The sequence below is a fragment of the Agelaius tricolor genome, unplaced genomic scaffold (assembly GCF_023055355.1).
Source record: "Agelaius tricolor isolate 1412-34295 unplaced genomic scaffold, bAgeTri1.0.p SCAF_10, whole genome shotgun sequence".
NCBI lineage: Eukaryota > Metazoa > Chordata > Aves > Passeriformes > Icteridae > Agelaius > Agelaius tricolor.
Genome location: NW_027269270.1, coordinates 4,605,478 through 4,617,461, shown reverse-complemented (window position 1 = coordinate 4,617,461; position 11,984 = coordinate 4,605,478). Strand labels below are relative to the sequence as shown.

The 11,984-nt window shown below is 36.7% G+C and overlaps 1 long non-coding RNA gene across 1 annotated transcript; it reads right to left on the bottom strand.

Moving 5' to 3' along the window:
* Positions 1–5: 5 nt before the first annotated feature.
* LOC139593456 (uncharacterized) lies at positions 6–10,981 on the bottom strand. The gene is made up of 3 exons (XR_011680304.1): positions 10,892–10,981; positions 4,024–4,088; positions 6–106 (listed from the first exon to the last, which is right to left on the bottom strand). It is a non-coding gene; the product is annotated as an uncharacterized lncRNA (long non-coding RNA).
* Between the last annotated feature and the right edge of the window lie 1,003 nt (positions 10,982–11,984).

Here is an 11,984-nt window from a genome sequence, read left to right as displayed (position 1 = left end):
TTTCTGGCTGTGCCTCAGGGGTTATGGTGAAAGCCTGTGGGCAGCTTGCAGTGGTTGGGGGATGGTGCCAATGGAGTTTTAGAGAGAGGATGACCCTGTTAGGGTGCTGCAAAGTAATAAAGCATATTTCAGAGAACATAAGGGAATGAACAAACCCACCAATAGATTTCATGTACAAACCTCTGTAGAAAGAATTTCCTTCCTAACCGCATGTGGAAGTCTTAATGATTTCACTGTGTATGAAACAGGATATAAAAAAACTCTACCAATGAAAACCAACATCCTGCATTAATGGCAGCCAAGGTGCACAGGGAATTCTAAACCATCAAAAGTTAAAATATTCTGCAACCAAGTTCATGCTTTAAAGCAGATGAGCACTTAACATCACTGCACGGAAAAATGATTACCCTTGAATTCATTACCTTCTCATCTAAATTTCAGACCACTCTAAGACACCTTCACAAACCCTATGAATTTAATTTACTAAGAATGCAAAGTAGATTTTAACATATAGAAAGTGCAGACTCTTTATGGCAAATTTAAATGATTTTTCCATTCAGTTGAAAGTACAGGGTGTAAATTTCTGTTTATAGAATGCAATTTAATCTATGACATCATGAATAGTCTAGTGACCACTCTGTCACACTGTGTACTGTGACTAAGAAAAAGGAACCAACCCAAAAATGACACAAACATCCAGTGGCAATTTTCAAAATTACACCTACATGTGATATCTGAATTACTCTGAGACCATTTCCATGAATATTATACACATATGCCTGAGCAAAACAATCATTGCAAGGTAATACTGTGAAATAAGTAATAATTACTAGGCATTTCTTGTACTTTCTCCTCTTTCCTTTACCCTCTTTCTTCCTGGGGCAAAAGTTCACAAACACAGGACTGTCCCATCTGTTTGCAAGATGACTGTTACCACTTACACGCTCAGCAACTTCAGTTTACAAATATTTGGCTGCAGTAAGAGATGATGTGCTTTTCATTGTTCCATCTTTTTTCACCCAGACTGAACTCTCACACAAAACTCCACCTTAAGAGTGATAATTGGTGCTTGAACAAGTAGATTATTTAATATAATGATTTCTTTTTACTCTGCAATATTCAAAACTCCATAAAGGATCAGGACTAACTGCAGGAGCAATCTGGAGAGGCACTGCTGCTACACCAAAGGATTTACACTTTTAACAGAAAACAAACTTCCCCCAAACACCACCCTCTCTTAAAAAAAAAGAAAATAAAGAAATAAAAAACAGCCAGCACAGAGCTCTGATGCCCCACAGTAGCACAAAGCAACAGCACTGAGTGCTGAGAAGAGAGAAAAAACTCTCCTCAGTTGGGATGCTCAGCCCTCAACACTTGGATTTTATGATGGACACTCTGAGTGAGGATGTATCACAGCATAAATTGCACATTCCTTTCACAGTTAGTGGAAACATTGTTTGTGGCCAAAATGATCACAGTGTGCATAAACACCAGGACATGAAACACACCAAAATACCTTCTTCTGTGTAGAATACCTCCTTCAGTGCAAACATAGATTGCTTTGGAATGTTCAGGGAAGTGTCTTTAAAAGGTTTGGCTCAAAGGTACTGATCAGTGGATTTTACCAACCAACATGTGAAAGGCCAGAGTTAGTGCCTTACATTAACCCTTTTATATTTACATGGGGATTCCAAAGGATTTAATTCTAAATATATGTACTGCTCAATATGTCATGAGACCCAAATTAAGCACGAACTGTTTCTGTCAAAGGATGACCAAGAATGTACCCATAGCACTGAGCAATGTCTGAAAAGTCTCTCCTTTGCTGTAACCTTGGGGATGAGCCTGTGAACATTCATGAGCTCTTAGTAACTGTGGGAAACTCACCAAGTTATCCCACAGAAAAATAGGGCTTTATGTGCCATATAAAGCTCTCAGCACATTTTTTGACAAAAGCCAGTAGGGTTTGCTAGATGGACTTTTTAGCAACTGAATTGTGGATTTTTAAAGACTTTAGGTGAATTGTTCCCTAGCCATAGGTCTAACTAAACAAAAGTCAAGGTGAATTTTCGTTGGCTATCCTACTTAAAGAGGAAAATTTAATTTTATATGATGAAGACTGATCTTCCATCAACTGACAATTCCCAAGTCTTTCTTCAGAATTCATTTAGAAATATGCTTGATGTGAAATACTAAATGAACTGGAAGCCAGCTGTAAAGTGAAAGGGAAGCCAGGAATGCTGTGAAAAACACCATGGTTTCTAAACTCCAATTTCACTACTTGCTTTCACAGCAGAATTGTTATATTAAAAATATGCACTTCTCAAATGTTGGAATTTAACTTTGGGACTCATTTCTCTCTGTCAAAAGTGTTTTTATTTTGTGCAAACTTTGCCTGTTTGCTGAAGAAGAAATTTGCAAGACTTTTCCAGGAACCAGATGATTCTTATGTTTTTGAAAACTCAAAACTGCCCAAAATAGAATTCTTAGGGAAAAAAAAAATCTTTTTACTGATTCTCCTGAGTATTTATTAAGCAACAAATTCCACAGATCAATTTATTTTTCCTGATAAGAATAAAAGAAGAATTTATAATCTTAGTTGATCCAATTAATAAAGAGTAAGGGAAAGAAGAAGTAAGGTACAACAACAGAATTACAGGATCTCATGCACTGCCACCAAAGCATGTAATCCATTAATAAATGTGTTAATTTACTGTTTAAATAGTTACTATATATTTGGGGAGAACAGGACTCAGATGAGGAACCTGAGTGTTGGAGTAGCTAAAAGTGGCATCAAATGCTGAGAGAAAAGAGATTTGTTTAGAAAAACCCCGGTGGAAAACAAGAGATTTTGGACGGTTGGTCAGGAGCTGTGCTCTCAAATACACTCAAGAAAGCTAAAGTGGGTTGGTTATTTCTTGTATTGCTGTTTATGTTACCCATTGTCAGACATTTTGACGCACCAGAATGAGAAAATTGCTAACAATATTATCTCAAAAAAAATCTGAGAATTAATCACTGTGGGTTTGAATTATAATCACAGTGATTTCCTTTGAATCATTCACCAAAAAGACTGGGAATTCTATGACTGTTGTGATTTCTTCAGTCCTTTAACTTTTACAGCAGCAGCTCAATGCCCCACTGCATGAGTTGTGTATATCCAGGAGACTTTTCAAATAATCTCCAAGACAAGTTAAAATTATAAAATTTAAAGGCATTTATGTGCTGCTGAAAAGAAGAGAATTGTTTAAAAATAAGAAAAAGAAGGAAAGCAAAAATTTCACAGGTGACTCCTGCTCATGTTAGGTTGCTATAGATATATATAAGAGATTAATCTCACTTGGAATAGCAGACTTGAACCCTGAGATTTTATTTTTATCATTTTTATAATTTTCAAGTCTTATAAATCAATGTAAGTTTTCAGTGAATAATCCTAAACAACAAAAACATCCATTCTTAAATAACAGAGAAAATATCTTTGAGAGAGAGCTGATGGAACAGGGGGAAAATAGAACATAAGAAACTTCATCAAAATCCAAGTCCTGCAAATAGATTCCTACTGTGGTCTAATTTCTACACAGTGGGCAGGCAGGAGGGAGAGCTCCTAACTGGCAGCACCCTGGCTCAAACCACAGAGAGTGGTTTGCAAAATAGTCTTTACATCTGTTTTTCAAAGAGGTGTCCCACATTCTCCCTCTTCAAACCAGCCAGCACACCAAGGACTCAGCTCTAACACCCTGATTGTCTCCTCCCTCCTGTTACCTGCTGAGAACCTTGTTCCACATCTACTGTTCTCCACAACCAAGCCTCCAGCCAAGCACTGAGTGGAACTCCTGCTGCCACAGGGTGACTTCTCCTCCCAGTGCCAGCCAGCACCATGAGGGATGGCCAGAAGGGTGTGTGAAGTAGATTGTTTCATGGCAGTAACATTAAAGAGCACAGAAAAGTCTCTCTCCTCTTCCTTACCCTCACATTGTAAGAAAAGCTTTAGAGTTGTATTTAAATGGTCAAGGTTGTACCCACCTGCACATGCACACACAGTGTTCAGGCAGCAGTGCCTCCCTGACAGCAGCTGAGGAAGCAGACTCCTAAAGAAAAAACAGAACATTCTGAAACAGATTTAGGTACAGATGGCCAGGCTAAGAGCTTCCCAGTACGTTAAAATATCAGTTTATTATCCATAGGCTTGTTACACTTGGATATTAAATTAATGACATTAAATATGACTTTTTCCATTTTTTTTTTAAATTTTGGATTTTTTCTTAGACACAACGAACTATACAATTAAGAATGTCATTCCAGTACAATATTAAATTTTGCATAATTTGTATTAGACAAATATGGTCATACAAAGCCAGGCTAGAAGCCAGATTTGCTGAAATTCAGTTATTTTACATCAAACAATATTTAAATTGAAGTATTTTTCCTGCTTTATTAGAAAAACAAATTACAGTAGTATGGGGATTTTTCTTGTTTTTAAATCAAAGAAAATCCAGAGTTGTTCTAATTTTAAACATTTTTAAAGAGGTCAGTACACTGTTGATTTTGATGCACAGAGGTAGAAATTCATTATCAGACCTTACATGTTCACATCACTTCTTCTGAAGAAGTGATAAAATACTCTGCTAAAATATTTCAAAATTTTTCACAATTAATTCCTATTCAATCATTTCTCTACAAGATTGACATAAAATGCCACAATAGCAAAGCCAGCTAAATTCAGCTTCCATAGAGGTAGAAGTTCTAACCTTCAGTTCATAATGCTTTGGTGCAACCTCCAGTAAGGAAGCAGGCAGGTTTTATGGTTTCAGATTAAAGCCTCTGAACTTCCCTACATCTGAAAGTTTTTACAGAAAAATATTTCAACATGAGCTGCTTTACAATGCTGGGTCACTCTCACATGTCTGCTAAAATTGAAATTAGAGATAACTGACAGTAAAGTCAGGATTGAATCCAGTGAAACTGTTCAAATGAATGAGGAGAGAGGTAACCCTCTGCACAAAGCCAAGTTTTGGGTGGCAGGTGTCCTAGTAACAAATATGAAAAGTTCCTGAATTCACCAGCAGAAGAAAGAAGGAATTTTTCTCCTTTGCTATAATGCCCTTGAAATGATATATTACCTGCATTCATGTTATAGTCTCCCCAATGTTCTTCCTAGTGAATTACTGTGGTCCCTCAATTTATTGCTCCAGAACTTTTTTGCCCTTAGTGCTGTGCAAGGAGAAAACAAAAAGAGAGCTCTTGCCCCAGAAGCTTTAATTACCATGGAGATGAAGTCTCTGCTGGAGGACAGTAAGCCTTAGGAAAATAAATTTATAGTCCTTCAAACCCGTGGTCACTTTCCTCCTTTAAAGAGCAGTGAGCATTTCTCTTTTCTTCCCCTACCCAGTGCTGTTAAATGCATCTCTGAAAATTCATATCTCTGCCTTGAATTTAACAATTTATAGCTCTGCTTCTTCATGTGGAATAACCAGAGAGCCTGCTTCTAAATTAAGAACTACTTCAATTATCTTATTGCTAGCTGCATGTTCGCAGCATTTAAATTAATGAGAAGAGCATTCATTAAAGATAGCTCAGGGACATGTCTGGGAATGCATAATGTGCAAGCTCCAGCTTTTGTCACAGTTACTGTACTAAGTAAAGAAAGTTCCACTTCAACCCCCATTCCTACAGATTGTACCATTCACCCTTCTACACACCTTCTACAGAGTTAAGCAACATATTTCTTTTCTTTTGTGAGTCCTTTTCGTGCTCTAAACATTGATTGGTTTCATTTTAGGTAATTTCCTTTTACCAACTTGTGTATCTCTCAGACTAAAGTCTACCCAATTCAGCCTCCAGCAGGGCTGGGATTCTAATTTACAAATGAAGAATGGATTTTATAGAGGTAGACTGTAAGAACATTTCTTTAGGACATGCACTGCTATATCACTGTGGTTGGTTTTAAAGGAGTTCTCTGCAGTACACACTAGATAATGCTAAGTCCAAAAAAATGGAATTTTGCATATATATCTTAAATAAGTTTTGAGGCAGCAGATTTATTTTTGCTCCTTCTGACTTAGACCATGTGTTTTGGGGTTAAATGTTAACAAGGGTGGCTTAGGAAGAACAGAAATCTTGTGCAGCATTTTCTGGTGCTTATTCCCTGAAAGATAAACACCAGTGTCTTCTGACATGATACAGTCACTTTGCTTAGAAAGAAATATCATTACAGTAGTGACACACTGAACCTATAAATCATTTATAATCAGTGAGTTTCACTATGGATGCTTTTAGAAAATACCATCATCATGGTAAAAGACAATTCACTAAATCAAATACACAGTGTGTGTTTCACCAAATCCAGGCTGTTAAACAGGTAGCCCTCACTTATTTCTCCAGGAGGAGAGAAAGGCAATCTGTTTAATGCTCTGCATGGGGAGTCAGGCAGTCTGGATTCTGTTCCCAGCTCAGACCTACACCATTAGTCAAGTCACATCATTGCTCTGCTCTTCATCCCACATTCTTAAATGAGATAATAACATTTCTCTTATTATTTGGTCCCTTCCAAGTATAAGTTCACCATGACAGAAGCCCATTCCTACTATATATGTATGTCTGACTCCCCTGTGCCTTGGATTTTGTTGGGGTTTTCTACACGATTCCTTGTTTTACTAATGACAATGGAATTCATTGCAGTATTCATTTTTAAGGCTAAAACTTCCAATAAAGTCCCTAAAGCTGCCTAAATAAGAAAGAAATAGATACCCATAAAAACAGGTAAAAGAAAAAGGAGAGAATTCAAACTTAGAGGAAAATTTCCTTCTGATCAGCAAAATTACTCACTTTCTGTTGCAACTTGACAGCCAAAAGCATCAAAGAGGACAGTAAATCAGTGCAATTGTGATCTGGTTCTTCAGAACAATGAGGAAACAGATTTACTTTCAAAAGTTAAAATGTTTAAATAAACTATTGTTTGTTTTTTTGTTTTTTTTTCTTTTTCTGCACCTGCTTACCCTTTGTTTCTTATTTTGTTTTGGTTCTTTAGTTGTTTTTTCCTATTCTGCAGTGAGTTTTGCTTTTGCTAACAATAGCTCTCATTCAGGCCTCTTTTTTTAATCCCTTCATGGTTACACATTTACAAACAAACACAAAGTTGTATTCACTCAAGAACACATTCTCAGAATTGTCTTCATTATCTGCTTTTCTCCAGAGCATGCCTACTTTTGCTTCATGTGAACCCCAGTAAGGCCTTCCTGCCTGCACTGAGAACCTGTAAAGAATTGAGGACCCCTCAGGACACATAGGAATCCTAATTCTGCTTGCAGTTAATGTATCTCCACTATGGATCCTGTCAGTAGCCTTAAGGAACACCAGACTGAGCACACAAAAAAATGCTGGTGTCTTCATGGGCTAACACTCCCAGTGGGAAATCTGATTAAAATTAGTGGAAGCTCCAATTAAGATATTTCATTAGAGCCTTGTTCAGGGGATTAGTAGAGGTGTATACATCAGCTCTTTTTACAGCTGACACACTGCTCACAAGCAAAGCCAAAGCAGTGGAGCAGCACCTGATCTGTATTCTGGGCCAGACACTGCCATCAAGGATTAGCCCTGCAAGGCTTCAGCACAAAGCCACTCACACAGATTGTGGCTTTCAGGCAGGAAAAAGGGCTCATGTTGGTCCCTCTGTTGTGAGAACATTCACTCAGTTTCTCACACTGCACAAGCACACAGGCAAGTTTTATTTTTGATGAAGAAAATGGGGTCAACCTTCACAACTGGGATTTTCAGGTTGCAGTTGGACTGACTTTAGTTTATATTTTACTGCTTGCTCTGCTGTCCTACTGAGCCAGAATCACAGAATCATGAGTTTGGAAGTGACCTCTAAGATCATCGAGTCCAACCTATGCCCTAACATCTCAACAAGGCTATAGCACCAAGTGCCATATCCAATCTTTTTATAAACTCATCCAGAGGTGGTGATTCTACCACCTCCCTGGGAAGAGCATTACAGTACTTGAGTATTTTTTCAGTGAAAATTTTTTTCCTCCTATCCAACCTATACCTTCCCTGCTCTGTGACTGAACAAGGCTCCTGCCTCACAGGGCACAAAATTCCTGTATTTAGGGACTACAGCTTGGAGCAGGGAAGATTTGACTTTTGTCCTCTCATGCCAATTTAAGCACTGCTGATGTGACTTCACTGCCACACATAAAATATTAAATAGGAATCGAGATGAGATCAGCACATAAAATGATAAGATACAGCCCAGTGCAGGAAAAAGTGAACTGGCCTGCTAAAAACTGGTCTTAAATATAAGCACAACAAATTTTCTCTGTCCAATATCAATCTAGGAGAAGGAGGGTTTTGTCTATGAAGCACTGTTTCCTAACAGGATACTGTGTTTATCCCTTATTGCCCCTGCCTTTCCCTGGGATTTGCAGTTATAGCTTACTGTATAGTGTCTGTCTCACACTGGGAAAATTCAATCAGAAAGGAAAAAATGACAAAAGCTAAAATCAGCCACAAATCCAAAAACAATGGTTGCATAAAAATTGTTGGAATTTGTTTTCTGTAGCAATAAAATCATTAGCTTCTCTTCCAAAACTTTGAATACAAACCAAGAACCACAAAACCAGAGTACAATAAATACTTCAGAAGAAAAATCTAATTCTGGGGAAAAAGAATTCATTCTACCTAATGCAATGAAGAATTTGAGAGCAGCACATTTTCTAATAAACAGCTGTACCTCAGGATAACTCGGTGAACTCTAGTAGAGATTCCAAATTTAATGTCATTTTTAGACCATGACTGGTCTGGTCTAGTAAGTCTCCAGAGTGAGGAAACAGAGCATGAAAAGGCAAAGGAAGGAACTGTTCCTTCCACAGATTAAATTCTGTGTCTGCAACTAGAAAGAAGATTTAACTCTCTCCCCAGCTTCTGCATTGCCTTTTCACCTGCTCTACATTTAGATTTAAAAAAAAATAGGAACAAATGCCATGATATTTAAAAAATTAAAGAAACAAAAGATATCCATAAAACTTGGTCTGTTCTGTTTAGGAAGTTTCAGGCAGTAGGTACAGATTGGTTTAATGTTGCAGCACCACTCAGTTCTGCAAATTAACTTCTCTCTGCAATTCCAGTTTAAAATGTAAGTTTTTATCCATAATAAGAAAGTTGACAATATTATTTGAATTTAAACCTACATTATAAATTCTAAATTATTTCCTCAGCCTTCGTAATGATGGAGAAGGTGTCATTTGCTTTATAAATGATATTTAATAGAAAAGTACACTATATTAATATTAATCACACTGTGTTATTTTTAAGGCTGTAGAAAATGTAAAATATTTACTTCACTGATAGTTAACTGCTGCAATAAGCAGTTCTGAATGAAAACAATTTCCCTTTATTTTGGTCACAAGTCAAACCAAACCTGCATCTTCTTAAAGTTGTATTTACTTTGAATAATTCATTAATTTCAGGAAATTTTTGCTCAAATAGTAGGATTTTCACAATAGTAAAAATAAACACAAATGTTGCTATATTTTCACATATTTGGTTGGACCAAATATGCTTTTTTCCTAATCTTTAATGTGAAAAATTCCTTTAACATTGAAATGATGAAAATAGTCAAATGAACTTCTAGTAAGCCTAGAAAAATTACAATGTTAATATATAACTTAGAACAGTGGAAGGAAAGATTTTCTGAAACAAGAGTTCAAAGTAATTCTCTAGAGATCAACAGAATTTCATGGGGGAAATATTTCTTCCCTTGTTTTTAGCACACGATCTATACACGCTTTGGGCAATCTCAAAAACTACCCAGTGACAATAATTTATGCTAAAAGTACAAGTGGCATGGGAAACTCTCTTCTTTTTGTCTATGAAGTACAGAAAATATAAAAAGCAGTTTAAGAAGGGCAAATCATATATGGGTGTGTGTTAGTGGAGAAAGAGAGACTGAAGCAGGATGCAGAAAAAATTTGCTGGAGAAATAATTTGAAAAAGAAGTTTTGATTAGATTGATTCCCTTGGTATATTTAAAACTTAGTATAGTTAAAACTCATGCTTGTCCTGCTGAATCGATTGCAGCTGAGGTTAACATGATTTTAAGTCCAGATGTAATAAGAAATGCTAGAAACAGAGGAATACAAAATCCCAGAAAGTGACTGAAAAATCCTAATTTTGTGCAAGCCATTAAAGGCAGAGAATTGTTAAGACCACTGCAAGAGGGCTGTACAACTGAAATTGCAGGAAAGGAACTGGTACAAGAGGAAAATAAATCAAAGGCTAAACAAAACCTTTGCGTAGAAGAAAAAAAGAGAAATCAATCTAGAAGCTGTCAAGGAACTTGGAGAATGTAATGTACTGAATGAGGCAATGGCACAAGGAAACAAATGTGGAAAGAGATAAGAAAAGTGATGATGAGAATGCAATAGGAAAAACGTCGAAGAGTGACATAACTGATGAAGTAAAACAAGAAAACATGGGCAATAGGATGGGACATATGTCAGCTGGGAGATCATCAGGGAATGCTGCAGATCCTTTTCATAGCAAGAAGGAGCCTGCCCCAAAAGCAAAGATTTCCACAGGTTCTCATTTAAGTTCAGTCACATACCTTGCATGTGTTTGTCAAAATACCTGACAAGTGGTGCTCTCCAATTACACAACAACTGTCACACCTTAATGGAAGTCTCTGCGTTCTGAATAAGTGATTCGTTATTTAGAAACAGAAATATTATCAAGGAGAAAAAGTTTAGGATCTAGTTTGGGATGAAGAGCTGCTACTGATGTTTTGTAAAGCCAGAACAAACCAAATAACATCAAGAACATGATAGTTTCTATGCTATTTAAACTATATGGAGTCAAGTCATTCCAATTTCAAGCTGAGGTAGGAAATACTCACTTTTGTTGCTGAAACGAGAGGGGTTTCCACATTGACACAAGTGACAGATTTCTGTGTCCAGCTCCAGAATGTCCACAGTTCAGAGCAGCTTCTTCCTCACTTTCAACACAGTGGGCACCTAACAAAAGTTAGGAATCAGAAATTAAATGGTTTTTTCCTAATTTCTGACATTTGGCTTTCATTTTTTCATTTCTTCAAGATGTTTTTATTTTGTGGGAGGTTGTCCTTATGGCTAGAGTCTACTTTGAGAATTTAACTCTCAGGCAGAACTATGCCATGATCACTCTAGCCCTTACACATGTAAGTTAGTACTAAAAGCAAGTCTCAATCTTTTTATCTCCTCAGAAATATATTGTAACTTTTTTACTTTGAGCTAAAAGGCTAATTTAGAGATGTGAAGACTTACTTCTGCTTGTTTTATTTCCAGTGAGATTAACTTTGACATGCATATGCAACCCCATAATCCTGTGTAATAGAGCTCCAGATTAGTCCTGAAGTTTTGTTAATACATATCATTTGTCATAAAATAAATACAATGGTGTTTTGGAAGGAGAAAGGCTACTGCTTGGCTTTGTTTAAAAGTCAGAAGTAATACCAGACAATTACAATTGTCTTTAAAGCAAGCAGAGTTCCTTCAGACAAGAGTTAAGAATAGTAGATGAAAAAGACAGTGGAATTGGAAGTCAGCAAAAAAGGCAGAGTAATGAAAAACATATTTAATTTGCAGAACAGCAAATTATTTCAAGCCACAGAAACCTTCTTTTTTAGAAATTAGTATTTTATACATTAAAAATGTATAACAATAGTACCATTCATTAAAATGGTTGGCTGAATTGAATTCAATAAAGTATTATATTATTTTCTTTTAGTACCCAGAATTATGCCTTGACATTGTCTTGACAACATGTGCAAATGATATGTTTGTTCAGGTTGTCTGGTTTACTGATGAAAACAACACAACCCATCACTTCCAACTCTGCAAGCACCCCAAGATCTGAAACTCCAGCTGGGTGCAGCCTCATGTCTTTCAGCACTAGTAAAGGTGCTGAAGATAAAAATGTTTTTCATAGAAATATCCCCAGTGTGTTCTGAT